The 21,835-nt window shown below is 45.2% G+C and overlaps 1 protein-coding gene across 1 annotated transcript in view; it reads left to right on the forward strand.

Annotated features, from left to right (window-relative positions):
* Positions 1–219: 219 nt before the first annotated feature.
* The window catches only part of LOC119185249 (5-hydroxytryptamine receptor 1), a 175,903-nt gene continuing 154,287 nt past the window's right edge, over positions 220–21,835 (forward strand). The window contains exon 1 of the mRNA XM_075866783.1: positions 220–406. The gene's annotated coding sequence lies outside the window, so the exon portion shown is untranslated. The remainder of the gene's footprint in view (positions 407–21,835) is intronic.

Below are 21,835 nucleotides of genomic sequence, written 5' to 3' on the forward strand. Positions count from 1 at the left end.
ATGTAGCGATTCGGGGGACCTTTTTCGGTCCTAAGGAGAGGGTCTTATAAAATGACGGGACCACGTATCATACTCTTTCAGCCGTGCTACCGATTCACCCTTGACTGGGATTTTTTTTCGCTGCCTGTCCTAACGTAACTCTAAGCTGCAGCTTTCGCTTAAGCTGGAAGAGTGAGGAAAGAAGAAACGTCTTGCGAGATTGAATTTTTTCCGAGTTTTTTGCTACCGCAGAGCTTCCTACGACTGGCCCTCAACCTTTACAGTGTTCTTACCGAAGAGACGAACTCTGACAACGCAGACGGACAATTACTTGTTGTGAAAGCCCCAAGTAAATGCTTCGGTGAGCTGCCGTGACAATACCGGCGCTGGGAATACCCTCCGTGATTGGACAGTCGAGCCGCCTTCAGTAAGTACCCGTTCTATTTTATTTTTCTTTGTTTTTCATCGAATCCCGCGACGCTGACTGGCGCTGTTCCTGTTTTTCTTTGCGCTCATTGACTTCTAGATTTAATGTCATATGTCACTCGGATGAGATCCAATTAGGTCGTCGCAAAAAAAAAAAGGTTTTGACTGGTAAGGGAGCAGTAATATTTATTGCAACGACAGCCTCGCCTGGTGCTATGAATGTGCGTTTTCCTTGACTAACCGCGCAGAGTACAATCAGTTTAATACCTATACCCTGACGTTCTAGAATAAACAGCGCCGTATTTTAAATGTACACAACTACATTTTTATGCCCTCTGGCAGTTCAACCAAGAATAGCGCTTTGCGACATTATGCCAAAGATATAACAGTAAATCTAAGCACTTATCTTCATTCAGTGCAGCCATAGGGATGTCGAAAAACTGTATGAACGACTGCGATCTAACTTTTAGTCAAAGTATATTTAGTTTATACTTAGCATGGAAAATGTATGCGTCTACAGAGTTACTTAATAAGTCATTGGTAAAGTCTCTGTGGCGTCGTCGTTCCTTGCATGAATATATAAACACACTGATAAGGTTTTAGAGAACATGTAAAATGGTTTCAGTAGTTGCTACTTACATAACTTCATTGACATTTACATTTATGAATTAGTTCATATTACGTTTATAATACGTTAATATAACCAACACGGGAAAAATATGTTAAATTATTGCTTTTTGTGGGCACTGAAGAGGGTTACCACAGATTAATGAAGTGAAACCTATGTTTGTCAAATCGCTCACTCCATATTCAATATGTTGATTTTTGCGTTCTTTTTGTGTGGTTTTTTTTATCCGCCTAACAGCGTTTTTTATAGACCAGCGGCTTTGTTGTAAAATGGTTCTGGTCGTGAAGAAAGCAGCACTCAGGCGGCTAAAAAGGAAACTAACGTGAGCCCATGAAATCAAGTAACGCACGTGGTACAAGCAAGTAACAGCCACGACGATCATCGATCATCGTATATTCGGCGGAAGGAGTCATATTTATTACATGAGTGATGGAACATGACAGCGTTATCGCTCATGCTCCCGTTAGCGCTAGCATTAACTGGTCTGCTCGATGCGTGCTGCCTTCTACGTGTAGCCGAATACAATCGCGAATTTTCTCAAACATTGAGGCACAGGCTGCGCGGAGTGGTAGTAAAAGTTTTTGTGAGTGGAACCTTATCACATAAAAAAACATGACCACACGTGATTAAAGACTCTTTTACGGATGGGTTCCGTTGCTAACACATTAGCTTATTAAGCGGGCCGTTCTGCATATTTCCCCAACAAAAAAAGTCCGAACTGTCCATGGATTGCCTAATGTCTATATACAGTCTATAGACTGTCTAACCCGACTTTCAGAAGAGTTAACAAACAAATGGACGACGCATGTACGTGATAACGGATGAGTTGGTGCATTCGCCGTTCTTGATCTTATCAATTCACGTCGTGCCCCACCGCGGTGGTCTAGCGGCTAAGGTAATCGGCTGCTGACCCGCGGGTCGCTGGTTCGAATCTCGGCTGCGGCGGCTGGATTTCCGATGGAGGCGGAAATGTTGTAGGCCTGTATGCTCAGATTTGGGTGCACGTTAAAGAACCCCAGGTGGTCGAAATTTCCGGAGCTCTCCACTACGGCGTCTCTCATAAACATATGGTGGTTTTGGGACGTTACGTACACCCCACATATCAATCACTCAATCAATTCACGTCGCGAAACACAAGGGCGAGAAAGCATACTCCCAACAGGTCAAGGTGGTGGCACTCGCATTCCACACGTAAATTAATCTGTATGCGGTTCAAATTCATTGCACTCGCGTGTTTTTGAAAGCGATTCATTGTTAGTGACGCTATGTGCGGCATCACGGCATTATGGTGAAAAAGAATGTATTCTATTTTCAAGGACTGATGCTGCAAGGTAAATCCAAAAAATCGCTAATGAAGAAGTAAAATCCTCGTGGAACGATGAGTGCTCACGGCACACGCGACTGCACAGGCTGTACACGTCTCGTTGACTTCGGCCTCCGTGCAGACTCACTCGACTTGAGACAAAGGTGCTTTGCCGACTGTGGCTTGGTGTCGCTTTCATCAGAATTTTCGCCTTCTGAATCGGCATGGAAGACAGTGCTGCTTGCGATTATTGTGGTAGTGATGAAACGATAGAGCACGTTCTCTGTCACTGCCCTAGTTACAGCGTGAAAAGACGATAGCTAGCTGCTGCGTTAGCTCGCCTTGACGACAGACCCTTATCAGAACAGTCACTGCTTGAAAGGTGACATAATCTGTCTTCGCACAGAAAATTAGTGAAGGCCTTATTGAACTTTCTGCGCGGTAGTAGCCTATTGAGTTTGCTTTAGCGCCCCAGCTCAATTTTTTCTTTTCTTTTTTTTCGCACGTCTATTTCGATCTTCGCTTTCTTTCCAATCTTTATTCCCCATTCTCCTTTCTCTTAATTCAAGGTAGCAAACTGTATATTCTAATTTCTGGTTAAACTCCCTGCTTTTTCCCCCCTTTATTCTCTCTCTCTCTGTCTCCCTCTTCTATCCGTGCCCGCTAAAACTGTTACCGAGAAGCTATAGACCGCGGTGTTTTTGTCCTACGGCTGTTTAACTGCATGCTTTAAATTTTCTTAGGCTGATGTTCAGTGCAATGTTCTCTACACTAACACCCACACTAATATGAACGTCGGACAGCACTTATGAAATTGGCACCCCTCGCTCAATGATTTCGCATGAATGCAGATAGATATCTGTACACAACCAAAGACGCACGGCACGGAGCATAGCCTGGTACTGTTTGTGGTAGGCTTCAAGGATGGTAACTTTGATAGCAGAGATTAACATATTGTAGGCTGCTAGTACAGTTTTTTTTTTTTCAGGAGAACTTCGTCATTCAATCTACCACTCACAGAATGGGAAGTCGTGTCTCAGTAGCAACTGTAAACGCCTTCGGAACACTTATTTTTATACAGCCGATAAGGTTTACTGTCTAAGGTAGCAACCTGATGGCAAACGCCAGTTCGAGCTATGAACTAACCAATGTAACTTATGATATCTTTCGGGTGGCTGATAGGGTTCCTTGTAGCGTTTTTCTGACGCCGTCCAGAGTGGACAACGGTATTGCAACAACTTGTTTAGCGCCTGGTTGACCAACACCTCTCCCTTTCATGTAGGCCTCAAGTAAACAAGTGGAGCAATGGACGCAATAATAAAACTAAAGCGATAACGTGCTTCCCCCATTGGCCTGCCCCAGGTTCCCGGATAATCACGAGTGCAGGGCAGAAACAAACAGCAAATTGATTGTACTGCAACGTCGGGGTACCTCGGAGGCTATTATCAGCCCAAGACTGCATAACTACATCTTTGTCTAAACACTGAGGCTGATGTACTTCGATTTAGACGCACGAACTTTAGGTGGTCGAAATCGCAAGAGCCATCCACTGCGGCGTCTCTCATAATCATATGGTGGTTTTGGGACGTTAAACCCACCATATCAATCAATGATAGTCACATTGTGGTTTTGGGACAGGAAGCCCGACCATTTATTTTTTACTAACCCCGAAGCGAGAGGTTTGAGTGAGAAATGATATACCTGCCACAGTGGTCTAGTGGTGGTGGCCCTCGACTACTCGCCCATGAAGTCGCGGGATCAAATCCAGGCCAAGGCGGCCGCATTTCGACGGAGGCTGAACGCTTAAATCCCACGTGTACTTACATATAGGTGCATGTCAATGTTGCCCGATAGTCTAAATTTCCGAAGCCCTCCACTTCGGCGTCCCTCATAATGATACCATGGTTTAAGGACGTAAAACTGCTACAAATTTATTAACTATTATCAAGAAAATGCACACAACAAATATGGTGTTAATTAGACTAGAAAGTCCTACCAGTTCATAAGGCCCGAATGCACGCCACATTTTACCCACTTGATCAGTTTCACACCTATGACTTTGCTGCCATTTCGAATTTATAAATGCACGTCAGCAGGCAAACGTGCAGCAGCAATACAAGCCACCGATTTCGTGCTTCCTGCAAGTGAGAATACGTGTATTCGACATTTCTGCTAGATGAAAGAAACAAAAAAAACACGCAACGACACCCTACGAAAGCAGCATTTGTCACGACGGATTCACGCAATGGTATATAGAGCTAGTGCCGGGTGTAGCGTGCACTTCCACTAATAGGTAGTGTACATGCGCTGTCCCCTTGCTGCGGGGGGTGCACGCTCCCGTTAACTGCTAGTCCTTGTAAGCCACCGCTGGGGCTCTAGGGTACTCGTATTACAACGCATTACTCAACAGTGTTCATATCTATAGTTCGCGTTCGCTGCTGCGTGAGGTCTTCCCCTCTGCCCCATTGTAGACACGCACACTTTCATGCCCGGGCATGTACGCGTCACTCTGACACCGAGGCTTCCATCGCAGCTCCATCGCCAGGCTGCTTTTCTTTCTTTTTTTATCTTCCGTCGCATTGCATTGTTAGGCAGTGTGCCGGATATTTGCTCTGGTTAGCCTGCCTTACTTACCTTTCTTTCAGCTATCTCCCTTTCGTTGCCTCTTTCTCTCTCGCAGATCATAAAGCATAACTGAGTTCCTGTAGTTGAGCAAGCGGATTGGTTCAGCCTTACCGCGAAAACGCCATACAATCAAAGCAAACGGAAGGATATGGTCTCACTTGGTTTTTTTATACCTTGTTCAGCTCTTTTTTACTGCCACTCACGCGCTAAATAACAAAAGAATCTTTTTTTTCTGGTTGAATGCCACATTTTCACTGGGTGCTCTTTTTGTCGACATTTCTGTGTGCCGGCGTGTTCGCGTGTGTGTTTATTTTCCCTCGGCTTGTTGCTCCAAGCTGCATCGCGTTTGCGCAATGAATAAGTATGGAAATGAAACCGAACGCGAAAGCGATGACGAAATACGAGTCAAGATAAAAGGCAAAGCAAGTGAATATGTGGTGCCGGCATAACGCACGAACGCTACCGTAGGCTCCTTCTTTTATATCGCGTTATCCAGCTGGGAAAAACGGAAAGAAAAAAGCCATAGCATCTCTTTACGGAGTTGAGCAAACAGACCGATTACTAATTCGATTGTCGCTGCCCCGGCGACTATTGTGAAATACTGCTCTTCTTTCGCTGCCTATTTTGCAGAGTTCTCTTTCATAAAGTCTTACGCCTGCCCGCATCAGTTTTACTGAGAAAAGGTTTGACGGTCAGTGAGCCGTTTGTTGACACTGCAATGAAAGTTTCTTGCTCAATGTATGTAGTTACAAAGACACAAATAAACCCCTTTGATTATGTCCAGATTTACATAAGCGTTAAGTTGACGCACTTACTACTTGTTTTAACGAACCTTTCTTCGTCTCCCCTTCTCACTGATTGTTTGATGAGTTCTGTATTTACTCTGTGCGTGTACAGGAGGTCAGGGACCTTACGCGAGTAAGGCTAGTTAAACTCTTTTTGAACCCAAAAGAATGCGCTCACGGAGGAACAGGGGGCATGCAATGCTCCTCCCCTATTGATACGTTACATTTGCGCTATAGGAACCGATCGCTGGGTTCAGCTGAGTTCAGTGCAAATACAGCACAAAAATCAGGACACAGATGTAGATACAGCCCGTTTGCCACTCAGGGGAAACCTCAGAGCACAGATATGATGCAGCCAGCGCTAAAGGCATTTGCTGGTAGCAGCTTGCACGTACGCAAACACTGGAAGGTGTTGGACCGCGTCATCGGCTACGGTGATACACGGCTGCAGCACCGGCTGCACCATGTGTCATACGCTCCGACATTTCTCCTAAGTGTGGAACATACTGTTCATAAGAAGCAAAAAAAAAATGAACGGCACAAGGACATGTACGTGACATGCACGGTAATGACTCGATGTGACCATCTAGTAATTCTGTTTTTTTTTCCTTGGGATGCCGATCGACTGCTGACACAGCTATCTCCTCTTCTTGCGATGTGAAGGGCCTCGACAACATTTTGTTCACTACTGCACTAAGTTCTTGATAGGGACTAAGAGCATTTTTTCATTCCACGTAGTCTTTCAGATTGTAAGGGTATTAACGGGAGGACCTTGGGAAGAGCGGGCAGGGGGTGTTGCGGCGAATACCCCATCCCTAATGGAGAATTCTACATACGCCTACGATTAACGCCCCGCGTCCACTTATATATATATATATATATATATATATATATATATATATATATATATATATATATATATATATATGTGTGTGTGTGTGTGTGTGTGTGTGTGTGTGTGTGTGTGTGTGTGTGTGTGTGTGTGCGTGTGTGCGTGTGTGTGTGTGTGTGCGTGTGTGTGTGTGTGTGTGTGTGTGTGTGTGTGTGTGTGTGTGTGTGTGTGTGTGTGTGCGTGTGTGTGTGCGTGTTGCTTTCTCAACAACCATTCTCTTGCCCTTGATTCTGCCTCTGCCTTTCTTTCCGGACTTTAGTTGCTCGGACAGCACTCTGATTACTATTATTACATGTCACATCTACACACTTAGCTAAGTCGTTAGCACTGTCAACCGTAGCAAAACTTGGAATGCTAAGGGAGACGTCAAAATTGTGCAACTCATGTACGTTTCATCCGAAGAGTCGTTCCATCTTGTCACCGTATGTTGCGATTCAAAGCGACATGAATGGCATCCATGTTGACAGAGTACATTGCGACAGAGTAGGTCACGACGAAAAAAAATGTAGTAGGAGAGATGAAATGAGCAGAGTCGGTCAGGGAACAAACTCAGGTTAAAGATATCGCAGTTGAAATCAAGAAGAAATGAACATGGGCGGGGCAAGTAGCGCGTAGGTAGGATAACGGCTCCTGATTAAAGGTAACTGACTGGATTCCCAAAGAAGGCAAGCGGGTTAGAGGGAGACAGAAAGTCAAGTGGGCAGATGAGATTAAGAAGTTTGCGGGTATAAAGTGGAAGGAGCATGTGAAATATGTCTTTGTACTGAAGTAGGCGTAGTCAGGCTGGAGATTATGACGGTGATGTGGCTCGACTGCGTTTGTTTGCTCAAAATGAGATGCTTAACCAGTTAAATTATCAAACAGTTTTGAAGAATGACTGGCAGCACTATCACAGTACAGAACAATACAATGCTTGTCCTGAAACCAGCTTTTGTAGCTAGACCAACACCACCTTTGCATGGTCTTTTCGCCTCTACATGGTGTGAATCGTTGCGTAAATCATTGTGACTGAAATGAAATGGCCACCTTTCTGCGCACTTTTTCGTTCGAAAATAATATCAAGCTTTTTACGAAAACAAATTAAGGCAAAAGCTTTCATTGCTTCGTCAAACGTGAAAGATAACCGGTCATATGAGGCATCGGCACGGGTGATTAGAAAATAATAATGACGCCACCACGTGGCGTCATTTTTATCACATGACATCGCCACATGACATCGCAGTCATAACTTGGTGAAAGTCGAACCGGTCATGAATGCAACAGCCACGGTGAAATGCCAACTAAATAGCCTTGTCATTTTAAATAAGGCATTTCGCGCATCTCATAAATGGGCCATTTTAATACAGGATTTGACGTTCGTTTTCTCAAAAAACATCGGCAGTGATCTATAGAGTGACGGAAATCTGAACGCTGATCTTCTTATGAAGTTTTTTTCAGAGCCACGCTTTCACACATGTTCACCGTGAGGGACGCCTCAAGCAAAACATAATTGAAACCAAAATGCTTGGGAGCTCTTGAATATATTTATTAAGAAAATATAAAACAACTATGCTGACATGCCAGTTTTATGCAGGCCACGGGCCCCTAGTGAGGGTCCGCTGGCCACGTGTTTATTAGACGTTTTCCGAATCATTTATTCAAGGTTTACACGCTAAGCACATGGTGAAAACTTGTTTGCACTAGCTATCAATATATTTCTTTAGTCCAATTGAAGCCCATTGACATGTAAAGTCCGCGTTGTATTGAATAGATATCCTTGCGGGCATACGCCGTGCCCTGGTATTCAAAATACTATTCCGTTCGCTCCTGTCGCAACGCATGGCGCTGTATCTGGCCTACTTAGAAAAGTGCATTTACGGAAGCCCGACGCGTAATAGTGTTATTTAGTACGGTATAGGACACCTGCTTATGAAGAAAAATGCAAAAGCGATATAACTAAAAATTATTCCACGTACGATTGAAGGCTCGCACATAGCACGTGACTCCTTTTCTCGAAGGTGATGCACAGTGTAGTTTTTGCACTCGCGTTCTGAAAGTGTTGAAACACCATATTCTTGTTTCAAAAAGACCCGAGGACGATTTGGTGACGCCCACGTACAGTTACACGTTTATGGTTGTGGCGCCAGCAGAAGTAAAACCGATGACGACTGCTCTTCCTATTGCACAATAACGTACCACGCAAAGCGAAATGCTTTCGCTTAGTGGTAGGCGCAAGTTTGGCCAACGATGACACATCTACCGGTTCAACGTATTGGCTCTTACACGTTGTTGATGTTGTATTGCAGTGCCATAGCTGGTTATTGCGTACGTTCTAGTGCGTAATCCACTATTCTTGTCGCGCGTAAAATCTGATTAAAACAGTCGACGAATTTTCGGATTGTTGCGATACATTGAGGCGCGGCTTGTGCCCCGTGATGTGTTACACACGCAGCGCCACCACGGTCGTACATTGTAGTACTGTGGTTGTGGTTCTCGCGTCAACACTACCCTGCAATCTTGAAGCTCGTCCAAGGATGTGCGTTTCAGCTTACAGTTATGTAGTCATCGATTGGCCAATTCGGAGTGGCCAACGAACTCTGCGCCAGAATGCCCCACTCTGGCGGAGGGCAACACAAGAGTATCTACCAATGGTAGGGAGCCTTCATGTGCGCGCATCTCCGTGTTGAAAAGCAGTGAAAACATTTGCCGCGTATCTGCATGTTTCTGCAAATTTCGTCGAAAGACGATAGTCTTGCGTTTGGAGAGACTGAACAAAACATTTATTTGATGTTCTGCGCAAGAAAATCGGTGAATGGTATTCCGGAGGCGCTGCGTTAGAGTGTCTTAGAGTGCGAACGAGTGCATCAAGTCACGTCTCACGTGAGACATGAGCGCCATCTGGCAGTTCTTTTTTCAAAACGAAGCGCGTGGCCCCGAGACGGGCGTGCGCGCCTGTCTCAGAAGTGATAAGGTGTAGAACGCAAGGCGATGGGTAGGTGCCACCACCGTCTCGTGGTGGCACCTACCCCCCCCCCCCCCCCAAAGCGTTGGAAACACTCCCCGTTTTGTGCAAGCGTTGCATGGTGAACGCATTGTGATAAGCGCTACGGTCCTTAAAATTACTTATGTATGCCTTTTCTAGTAAAAGACGAACATGCAGACTATCTATGTGTTGTTATGGTGCCTCAGATATGCGCAACAATTGTTTTTAATTGACAATCGCACACGTATGAACACTGATCCTTGAGCAACATTGATGGGCGCTGCGGATGGGGTTGGCCGTTCGGGATATCGAATGGTGCTGTTTATAATACCCGATTCACGGTAACGGTGGACAAACAGACAATATTACAGACAGACACACAGACCAAATTTTTTGCGTGGAAGGTCCCCAAGAAAAACTATCGTCTTTAAAAACAAGGAGGCGGCGCGCACATGAAGGTTCCCTAACCAATGGAACACACGTGTTCACTCTGGAGTATAGTGAACTAGAATAGACTATAGTTCACTATACTCCGGAGCAAATGGTAGAATTAGAATGATGCCAAAATGGATCGTGATTCAAGCGTTACTTCTCTTACATGAGTGGGCACGCTGAGTACAGCGACGCTACGCTTGCAAAACGTGAGCTCCGACGCGAGGCGCAAGTGACGTGACCGGCATCCGTTGGCGCGCCCAAAGTTGGCACCGCTTGAAGGCACGACGCTCTTGCGATTTGCGGTCGAATCCGCCAATTTTCACGGAGCAGAAAAAAATTGCTCCGTGGAGTGGATCTTGCTCTAGATCTTCCAGTGGAGCAGAGTTGCTCCGCATAGAGCAGAAGCAAGTCTTACCGGAAGCACTCCGAATCTGCCGATGAATGACACCGTAAAGTTGGCCCCATTTCAAGGCATGGGGTACTTTCGACTTCCGGTGGAATCCGCCAATTTCAGCGGAGTAGGAAAAGTTGCTCTGTGATGTGGATCTAACGACGAAGCTACTTCGGATCTGCCAATGGAACATACAGGGAGCACTCTCAATCTGCCAATGGAATAGACTTGCTCCGCATGGAGCAGAAGAAAGCATTACAGGAAATGCTCCAAATCTGCCAATGGATGATACCACTAATCTACTAGTAAGTACCCCAAAATAGTAATAATAAAAAAATATTAATGATGATGATGAGATCTGGTGTTTTACGTCTAAACACTACAATATGATTATGAGAGACGCTCTAGTAGAGGGCTCCGGAATTTTCGACCATCTGGCGTTCTTGAATGTGCAGTGACATCTCACAGTACTGGGTCCTCTTCGCACGATCGATGTCGGAGACGTAAGCCTTGTGGAAACCTTAGCAAAAAGCAAGCATTGCCGGCTGCTGAAGACTTGGAGCGTAACTATCAAGTTTCGGTTGTTCTTGCTAGTTAAACATTTACACTTCTGTTTTGTTCACTGCTCGAAAGATTTCTGTGCAAACACACAATGCCGATAGAATAGCACAATTCATCGTGTTGAAGTAGACAGCATACCTCAATAAGCGGCAGTTACTTCCGCTACAAATCACTCTGTTCAGGAAAATCAATTAATGCTACCTTTTTGTTAGGTTTTTCAATAACCTCTATATACGGCAGCCCATCTAAAGTGTGCCAGCAGACATCAATCACTAAGACTTACTTTCTGATTTTCATACCTAAAGGGCACTAATATATGCTTGAAATTGCTGGGGAGGCTGTCCCAATGCGATTTTCGTGAAAATCTTTACTGGATGTAAACACACATTTCATGGTGAGGCAAAAAAAACACAAACAAATCATAATGTCCTGGTTAATAACACAAGTGTAACGTGCCGAAACTAATAAAAATAAACGAATTGGGCAAAAACAAGTTGTAATTTTGATTATAAAAAAGATGGGAAAAACAAACATAATGAAACAAGAAAAGAAAGCGGGAAAAGGGTAAATTACTAATAAGTTCAAAACAAGAATAGTCTTTTTTTTTGGGGGGGGGGGGGGGGTTACGATTGTCTTGACTCTTGAAATCTTCTCGGGTGACTTCATCTTTTCAATTTCCTGGAGTACTTCAGGGAGGTTGCGGAATCCAATTATGAGCTCCGGCTTGGGAAGATCCCGGTGATGCCCTGCGTTTTCTTTTTTGTTGATGCAGGCCAAAAGCGCATAAAACGACGAAGAAAAATAGCAGGCATGAAACACACGAGCTCTGATATACGGACCGACAGATGGATGAACGTTTTGGCGTCCTGGAAAAAAGGTTTCTCGAAACCCACTGAGGGCATCACCCGCCCGATTGCTTCACAGCCTCCCTGGACCACTCGGAGCTGTTGCGCAGGGCTCTGGACTTGCAGTGCATTCCAAGAAGTTCGTGCCAGTAACGTGACGCGCAAGCAAGGGAACCGCTACATCAAATGAGGAATGGCGGCGAGTTGATTGCATGCCGATCGGTTAGGGAAAATGTCTGTACATAGAGGCATAGTGGCCAGAAACAAGAAGGATCTAATCTGGAGGAGTAGGAGGACTATCTGCTGCCTCCTAGTAAGCTGTCTGTACGGTTATAAAAAGGCTTTCCGGCCTTATCTGAAGTGCAAACTTACATCATGAAAGATGGTCAGTGAGTATACCCGTCGGCGCACCCTAACTCCGCTCCTTCGCACTGGGCTTGTTTACCCGGGGCGGAGAATGAGTTCTCGCACCCGAGCGTGAGCCATTTCGTTGAGATTGGTGATGCCGTCGACGGAGGCGCCCATGTCGGCGTGGAAACACGTCAAATCGTGAGCGAATACCGTGCCGTTAGCGAGAATGCTGCGAGCAGCCAAATAGATTTGGTAGACGTCAAGCGACCTGACGGCCATCATGGGATCAAAAAAGATGGAAAATGAATCTCTAGTCGTAGCGTCAGATACGTGGTGACCTGTTCAGCCCGATGGACTTGGCCCTCACCGAGGAGTCACTGACGGTCCCATATCTACCACGGCGACCACGAAGCTATTCGGTCCCGAACGAGATGGCTCTACAAAGTGCGTGTTATCGCTTCTGCTTCTTAAAATAGAGGAATGTTTTAGCCCTCGCTCTCCTTCCACCCTAATTATATACCGTATTCATATTTAGTAAAACTGGATGAAGCAAGATTGTCAACCTTGCAAAGTCTGGAAGAGGAACTGTTTTTTCCTTATTTCTTAGTCCAACACTATTCTATTTGGGAACAAGCAACCAGGTACACAAGCAACATAATTCCAAATAACGTACTGTAGAAAATCAGCGTATTTATGTTGGCAGCCTCATCTCTGCTTTCGTTTTGTGCGTTTTCACCCTGCGTCAGGCCAAATTAACAAGCCCAAACAGCTACCCTAGTGATTTTAACTGGAACATCTATGAGGTTTCTACTTTCGCTACGTAACTTTCACTTTAGTAGCACTCAGCTTAGGCTTCGCAACTGCATCATGCGTACTGTATTGAATATCTAAAGACAAGAGTGCACAGGTTTGGGTTCTCCGTTAGAGAGAGAGGGAGGGTAGGATGCTTTCTCTGTACCTCTCTTCCGTAGCACGAGCCCGGATAAAAACAAAGTTCGCAGTCACTCATCTTATAAGAGTCATTCATCTTATAATGTAAGGAAAGTGGTGATATTTATTTAAGCAAGAGCGGTATGAGAAATGACAGTTTGACTTTGTCAATTTCCCTTAGGCAGAGTAGGCTAGCAAAAAACGCATTTTAGCTGCATCCAAGACTCGATAAATCGCAAACACGTTAGAGTACAGTTGCTTCATTTGAAGACTTGTACTCTGCGTACTACTTTCTCCTGTTATTCCTGAAGAAGAAGGCATATAACAGCAGCGTCTTACTGGTACTTACCTATACGCAGTAGAAACCTGGTGGATAACAAGGAATGTTCAACCTAAATTGAGGACGACCCAGCTATCAATTGTAAGAAAGATGATGGGTGTAATCATAAGACACAAGAAGAGAACATTATCTCGCATCAGCAGAGCAGTTCAGAGAAAAAAATGGCGTTGAGAAAATCATAGTCGAAATAAAGCAGAAATGAACGTGAGCTGGGCACAAAGTGCGTAGGCAAGCTAACCGCTGGTCACTAACGGTAACGAACCGGGTTCCAAGAGGAGGCAAATATGCGAGAGGCTGACCAAGTTAGATGGGCACATGAGATTTAGAAGTTTGTAAGTATGAAGTGAGAGCAAATGGCCTAGGACGTGTTTGATTGGCAGAACATGTGAGAAGCATTTCTTCTGCAGCGGGTGTGGTCGGGTTGATGATGATGACGATAAATCTGTGCGTGAACTAAAGAAAAAAGTTAACGATTATAATTTGGCGAGACCTTTTGCCCAAGGTAGTGTTTTAAAAGCTCGATGGCAGGGGTTCTCAAGCATATCGGAACCATACAACCCTGTTAAGCTCCATTAAGTTCCAATAAATCTCTCCCCCCCCCCTCCCCCTTCACCGCTTTCATTCGAACATTCTTCGGTCCTTTCGCGATAAATTCACGTGCTATAGATTCAAAAGCAAAAGCAAATAAAACTTCAATCACTAATACGCATTTGAGCTCACTTTCCTTGCCCCCACGAATCGATCTTCTAAGTAAAAAAACATTTATTGCGCAGCCCGCTCGTTTCTGTTATGCGCTGAGATGTGCTTGTCCCCACTCGGGCTTGAGTAATGGAGCTTCCTTAGATTGATCGGACCTTGTTTTTGCCAAGTGACCTGGTGAGTGCGGAACCAGGAAAAATTTATCAGTGTCTTGCGGAACCCCTAGAGGAGGCCAGCGCAACCCCAAAGTTGTGGAACCGTAGTTGCGGAACCACGTAGACCCCACTTTCAGAAGCCAAGCTCCCATAGACAAGGCACGTACTATATTAGAGAAATAGTAATATGCAAACATTACTCTGCCAATGTATTAAACATTGAGGCACTCGAGGCACCTTGCACTGCGCTTTCAGTGATCGTCGAATGAAATACGGACGCCCGTCACGTGGGCACCGTAACACAACTCAGTCGAATTGAGACTTCAAGGCCGACCAAAAGTCGGGGACGAAGCTTCAGCTAGGTCAAGGTTATATATATATACCGGTATATCACACTGTTCAGGTTTTACGCGCTGCATACTTCTCACACGGGTGAAGACGATGTGACAAAAGAGTCTATGCAAAACGCACCGATGTACTATAGTGCCTAGATTATCTAGGCACTGTAGATGAATATCTAGGCACTATAGTTGTACTTGATACAACATTCACTAAAGCATTGGATGCATTTTATCAGTCAACTTGTAATCCATTTAAATCCAGGCACAACAGAAGTTAAGGGGAAGATGGAGAGTTGAAGAGTTGTGGAATTATTCGTTGAATCAGGGGTGTCTTTGGAGTGAATGTTTCGACAAATGGTCTTCCCTTCTTCAAAGACAGAAGGGGTCCTAACATCTTCAAAAGGATGCGAGGCCTTGCCTTCTTCAAAAATTCTCGCATTCTTCAAATATCAAGAGGTCTTGAACTCTTCAGTGATCCTGCCTGCTTCAAAAGGGCACTGTGGCCTTGAACTTTTAAGTAATATGGCCTTTTTTCAAAGGGCAAGATTTTACCTTCTTCAAAGGGACAAGAGGTCCTACCTTCTTCGAAGGGACAAGAGATACTGAACTCTTCAAAGGTCTCGCCTTTTGCAGAAGGATGAGAGGTCTTGCCTCTTTTAAAGGGCAAGAGGTCTAGAATTATTCACAAATCTTGCAGTTTTCAAAGCAACAATAAATTTCCCCTTTTTCAGAAGATTCTGCCTTCGTCAAAAAGACAAGAGGCCTTGGACTCATCAGAGGTTTTGCCTTTTCAATGGTACAAGCGATCTTGCCTCCTCCGTGGTGTAAGAATCACAGCGTAAACAAACCTCAACGAAAACGCGGACTACATTAGACAATGCTGTAAAGGTCGTGACTCAGCCTACTGCTTCCTGTTTGTAAACATCTAACAACGTCCATCACTAGTATAACATACTGTGTGCACAAGCGAGAAGGCCCACACTAATTTATTGAGAGCTTCTTCTTCCACCACATTGTCCTGTTAAAGAGCATTACATCTAAAAATTTCTTTCCATTGGTACCAAATACATGCTGCAATGAACCCCATCAGCACACATTTTTAAGCCACCCCTTTTTTTTGCGCCTACACGCATTCTTAGTACGTGGGTTAAGTGCTGAAATAGTTGTGTCGCTACAGCAGTACCACAACGTATCAGCATTACCAAGAGCCATGCAAATGTACAGCGATCTTCAGCATCCCAGCACCTCTGACATTATTGCTTACACTTTTGGACACAAAATAGAAATGCATTTTCTTATAATGGTGTCTGTTAGTGTATTGTGATTGTTTTGTAATGTAATTTTCTTTCGGAGTTCAAATTGCTAGTGTTTATTTTTACTAATTGTCGAATTTTCACTTCTCCAACGCGCTGCTTTTTGTTTTATATGCTGTTTCTATTCTCTAACGATCTGCCCGTCAACTTTTTTTTGCATGGTATTGTTCTCGCTGTTAATTTTTTCTTGCATAGTAACTATGTTCTTGACATGTTTCCTGCTGATTTTATTTAAACTCCTCAAGCCTAATGAATTTGCGCTTGAGAAGTATTTTCCACTAAATAAACAAACAATACGATCAATACCGCCTATGCGCACAGGGGACACCAGTCTTGAAAAACACCAAAACGTATGGAAATTGAGAGCAAATTTCAAATTGGCAATCGGCCTTCACCGTCGGTCAGCGTGTACTATATGTTGCCTGGCTGCGTCACGACGTCTCGGGTTTCAACTTCCGCTGTGGCAGTCGCATTCCAACAATGGCTGAACTCGAAGAAGACACTCGTGTGTCCCCATTTCAGTGCGCTCCGTAGAAATGGCACCACGATGACGCCGCCAAAAACTTTGGCGACCCGCCGCGTCATCATTACGGTACCGAGTGATGATTGCTTGTTTCATCCCTTAGCGTTATCACCGACTCGCTGACGATGACGACAGTTCGTGTTTGATTATGCATCTAAGGCTTTGCCTTAATAAATACATAACGCTATCGTTGCCGTTCAACAAGCTGTTTCGGGAACGTTGCAGACAAGCCACGAAAGGCTCACCTTCATACCATCCTCTCGTGAATGTTGAATCCTCAATACCGCAAGGAGTGCCAAACGTAGGCGGCAACGGGTGGCCGAAAATGCTGCCGCTGCAACTCGGTCGCGTCGCCGCATTCGCTGTGCCTCGGTCTTCTCCTTTCACAAAACGTCAGCGAGTGCGGGCGCCGGCGTAGCAGTTTGGCGATATCAATGCCTGCCGGAAGCGCGAGCTGCCAGCCGCGCTGCTCGCACAGATGCGTTTAGCAAACTTTTGCGCACGGGAGGCGAGAGGGAAAAAGAAAGAACATGGCCCAAAGCGAGGCGTCTGTTCAAACTCTCCAAAATAGTGTTGCGTTTGCTTCCACCAGAATTTCGATGCATCTACGCTAACATGCACGTGTCAAAAGGTTCCCTTGAATGCAGTCCTGGCTGCATCGATCTTCCGGTATTTGCGTATACCGATGCCCCTTTTTGCTCGATCTCTTGAAGGGTAATGGCAACGTGTTTCCCGCAAGCCACCGGTAGATCATCTGCTTTTTTTCTTATTTTTTGTTTTTGTGTATTTAGAATCTTTGTGTTGTGTGTGCGTGCGTTTGAAATGCCTTCTTTTTCGAATTTTTTTTTTTTATATAGCCGGTCACAAAGCGCACCATCGAATTCCCGGAGAATTCAGACAGCAAGCTTAAAAACGTCCCAAGACTGCACAGAATGCAGTAGGATTTGTCCAGAAGCTTCTCTGCCTCGCCCGTCGGAATGTAAAACGATACATAAGGATATGTTGTCACACAAGTAGTGCGCCGGCTACTCTTTCGTACTTGAGTGAATATTCTGCGAGGCACCACGTATATGCCTCAATAACTTTCCTTCCCCGATGCAGGGTAGTCTACCGGTGCTCCGGCGTGGTTAACCTCCCCGCCTTTTCTCTTATTTTCTCTCTCTCTTCTGGGTGGCCTTAGAGCGGTATGACGCTAATTTCAACGCGTGGGACTTAAGGCACCCGAAGGATCCCGCCAAGTGCAAAGCTTGGGAGCTGAACATGCGCAGAAAGGAAAAGACAAAACCCTAGCCGCTTTGCGAATTCCAATGCGCGAGGTAACACGTGCTCGCGAACCCAGAAGCGGTTCAGTTTTAAAGAAACCATGCACGTTTAAAATAATGAATTGAGGTTGCTTACCAGTGACCATCGGCAACGTTTGCAACAACGCTGAGGTCATTGCTGAATGGGTTTTTCACGTCTTCTACGCTTTCGTAGTCGATTGAGCTCGTGGCGATGGGGTCAAAATCGAAATGCGCAGCGTATACGACGTTGTCGCTGCTCCTGCTGCTAGGGGACTCACTGCCCGAATCGTTCGATGGCGTTGACGACATGGGGATGGTACCACGGTATCACGCCGCAACGCAGATACCGCTGGCAACCCACAAACAACGTGCGGGTTACGCGGCACGCGACACAGCAACAAACTGACCGCGTGCGGTAGGTGGCTGTTTGGTAGCAGACGACAGCATTGCGCCGCGCCTATCATGACGTCATTCGTGCGACGGCAAGATCGTGGTCGCTGGCGGTGGGCGGAGTTTATGGCAGACGATTTCTACGGCTAAATTTACACAGAAATAGTCTTTTAAAGTCCACTTTTCACACGTGTCTAGGCATCATTGTTCCTCTACCTCCGTTTTCGAGCTGAAAACAGCAAATTGTTGGGTGACTGTATCATGGCCCCTTTAAGACACAAAGTGAAGGCACCCAAATTCTAATCTTCGCAATACTGCGTTAGACATACTTGATTCATATTCAAGTAACAACGTGATTCGTCCTGTTTTGCGTAAATGTGCCATAACGAAGCTCATGTTCAACCGAGACGTCAACCTATTTCTAACAAGCACTTTTCCGCGGTCTCGAGTACCAAGCGGTGCCTTTGTGAAAATACATGCGTTCGGAACTTTTAGCGCATTCGGGCCCACTGCCAACAAGCTCTTTTGTTTGCCCTTTGTAGCAGTTTGGGCAAATGCAAGTAGTTTCGTGAAAGGTGCAGCTACAATGCAACTATATCGGGCGCTACTGGCAGCCCATCATAATCACGAATGCGCTGTAATAATGAATCTGATCGCGGTGGTATGAGCGATATTACTGAAAAGAACCACGCCGCTGGAACACGCTACCGGCAGCCATGCCAATGATACATTCCCGCGAAAGGTGCTAAAGCATACCACCGATATGCAACAAATATATGACAGCGTAGCGGTGTTTCTGAGTTAGAAGCGAAACTCAAACCAATAACAAAGTTATCTATAACCAGCAAAGGCAGACCAGCGCTATGTTTCGCCTTGATGTGCTCTAAAAATGGACGGTAAATGTGGGCACAACTATTCGAATCACGCCGAGCATATCCGCTTTTCAACATGAACATGACAGAGTATATCAACATGAACATGACAGAGTATATCGATAGCAACATCACCACTGCACTGGAAAACTTGGTTTTTTGAAAGTGGTGTACGTAATCGGGAAGAAAAATGGAACAATATATGCGCAGCGCCACAGATGTTTCTAACCGCGGAAAAAGCAATGTATTCGTTTTATACGTTCGCAGGATTTGGAGCACGAGTGAAAGAAGTAGTATGCGCATGCAGTTGCATTTTCCGGCACACCCAGAAGCACCACCCGCATCAGTCACCTTTTTCGTGTCTTTCTTTTTTTTTTCTATTTTTCAACGCTATAGGATGGTCCAACTTGCCATAGCAACCGTGGCACCAACACACAAAGGCTTCTTGCACCATAACATTCGGCAAGGAAAAGTTCCAGCTAGTGCCGAAGCTTGGGCCTATTATTAGCAAAAGTGGCCGGACAATGTCAAAAAGCAGGCACGGTCGCTAATCTTCGTGAGACCGTCCCCAGCTCTGCAAGGTGTATTTTACGTAAGAGACCTCCATATTTGAGGCAGCCTATTTGGTATCTTTTTATATTTTTGTTTTTGTATTCTTCACTGATTCTCTTTTTCTTGCCTGTTGATTGTTTAGCATATTTTTGTGATATTGGGTGCGTTAGGCTTCAGCTGCTTCAACGACCAGGTGCCCTTTTATCCGAAACAGGTGTTTCCATGACGCTTCTGTAACTGCCCTCTCAGAGAGGACCTTACCGAAGAGATATTGATGAACATAGAAATTTCTGCGCAGTCGGCACCACTATTTATAAATGAAACCGTAGCCCTCTTTGGGCGGTCCACCGAGGAATGCTTCATTTATAAAAAAAATGGAAGGCAGTGTAACATTTTAAAAAGTCATAGTTTCGCCACCAGCGTCAATAAATGAATGCGAAAGAAACAAACTGGAAAGTTATACGAAATAAGGCAAGCAAGTAACTGAATTAGGATCCCATCTCGCGTAACTTTACAAAACGCTGACGAAAGGAGCTACGGCTGCTCTAGGGAGCCAAGCGGTTTTCGTGCTGTATGTCTCATCAACGCGAGGTAAGCGGTGAGAGAACAAAAGGTAAAAGGGCATGAGCCGTCTTCTGATGTCTGCCGGGATAGCACGCGCGACTGTGCCCCTTTGAACGAAGTTCACTCTTGTCTGAGCAACATGGCCCTCCATCTTCATCGCTCCTTGGCCCGACGGAGACGACCGGCACGCTTTATCTCTGCCTGAGCCGCATTCGTCAAGCTTTCACGCGCACACATGGAGCATATATGACGCGTGGGGCGATGTTTTCGGTCTAGACTATATACGGCACATCACGTCGATGGCGGAAATTGGCCCACAGTGTCATTATAAGTGTTCTCGCAATGAATGAAGTGTTCGTTCAAACGAAAAGGGGCGCAGCTGCTCTGCACTGAGGACTTTGTAGAATATAGTGTGTGGAATACAATCATGCGTAATATACTTCAATTCAAAGACATGTTTAAATTATGTTGAAGGTGAACATATACATATCAGAATGTTTGAAACCTTCTTATGGACCCCATCACTTTTTCAAATGCATTCAGGAAGTACACCTGTGAGGAAAGGCCGGTTTTTTGTAAGGAACAGCCAATTCTTCGGGCTTTCCACGACACTGAATGTTAGATTTATCAAGTGTTCCCCCTACGTTCTGCGTTTTATTCAATGTAGCCATGTATTTTCTCATGCACTGACGTTAAAGCACTGTATACTTCAAAAATACTTTGATATAGAAATAATTCAATTCACACAAACTCGAAATAGGCGGGTATGACTGTATAAAAGAAGAATTGTTCTCGAAGTCGAATACCTATGTCAACGTCACCCTAATTCAGCTAATAACAGGAGACCACTCTAATATGCTACGTGTGACGTTCTTCGTGGCTCCTTATTCCATCCTCAGTGCCATTAACTCGTATGAGCACTTCTCCCTCATCGAGTGAGCGCCGACGCCTGTAACGAAAGGTGAGGAGCCATATCTGGCACTTGCCCTCAGAAGAGTATGCTTCGTTTCATTTCTTTGTTTATTATTCGATCACAACCAACACTAGTTTTTTTTCGCAGTTCGTTAAATGCAAGGCCAAAAGGAGGCTGCAGTGGGAGCGCACGACTCTTCCGGCCACTCCGCTATACTACGAGGCTTCCTCCAGAAGCGACAGATTACGGAGCCCTCTTTTACTGCAGGATTCCGCACTCGCGTGAGAATTCGGCGGATAATTCGGCCATCCCGTGAACAACGCTGCAAATTATCTGCGCGCCGTCTTATGGCAGCCATATACTTCCTTGGCAGCTGCTCTTCGAGAAGCAGCTCATTGCTTAAGTGGCACAGCCCTTATATGTGGCCCGATGAAGGTATGGCACCAACCATAAAGTAACGAAGGCTCATCGGAGCTAGTGATGCTTTGGTGGCCTTCTATATGGCTCGTATTAGAAGATAGAGGCCGCGCTGAAGTATCTGGCATTCGGAAGCACGTCATGATGCTGCGCATTCCACGTCGAATGATTTCACGAAGTCTACTGCTGTCATTTGGAAGTCTCGCGAAAAAAAAAAAAAAGAATAGAATGTAAGTTAGGTACCGGCTTTCCACGTACATTACTCCTATAGTTTGGTGAACTCTCGCAGAGTGCTCAGTGCTCTGATGAGTGCTGGGTCGTTTTCCTTGCATTAAGCTAATGTCTTGCCTGGTTTACTGT

Source organism: Rhipicephalus microplus, chromosome 6 (assembly GCF_043290135.1).
Source record: "Rhipicephalus microplus isolate Deutch F79 chromosome 6, USDA_Rmic, whole genome shotgun sequence".
Taxonomy (NCBI): Eukaryota; Metazoa; Arthropoda; class Arachnida; order Ixodida; family Ixodidae; genus Rhipicephalus; species Rhipicephalus microplus.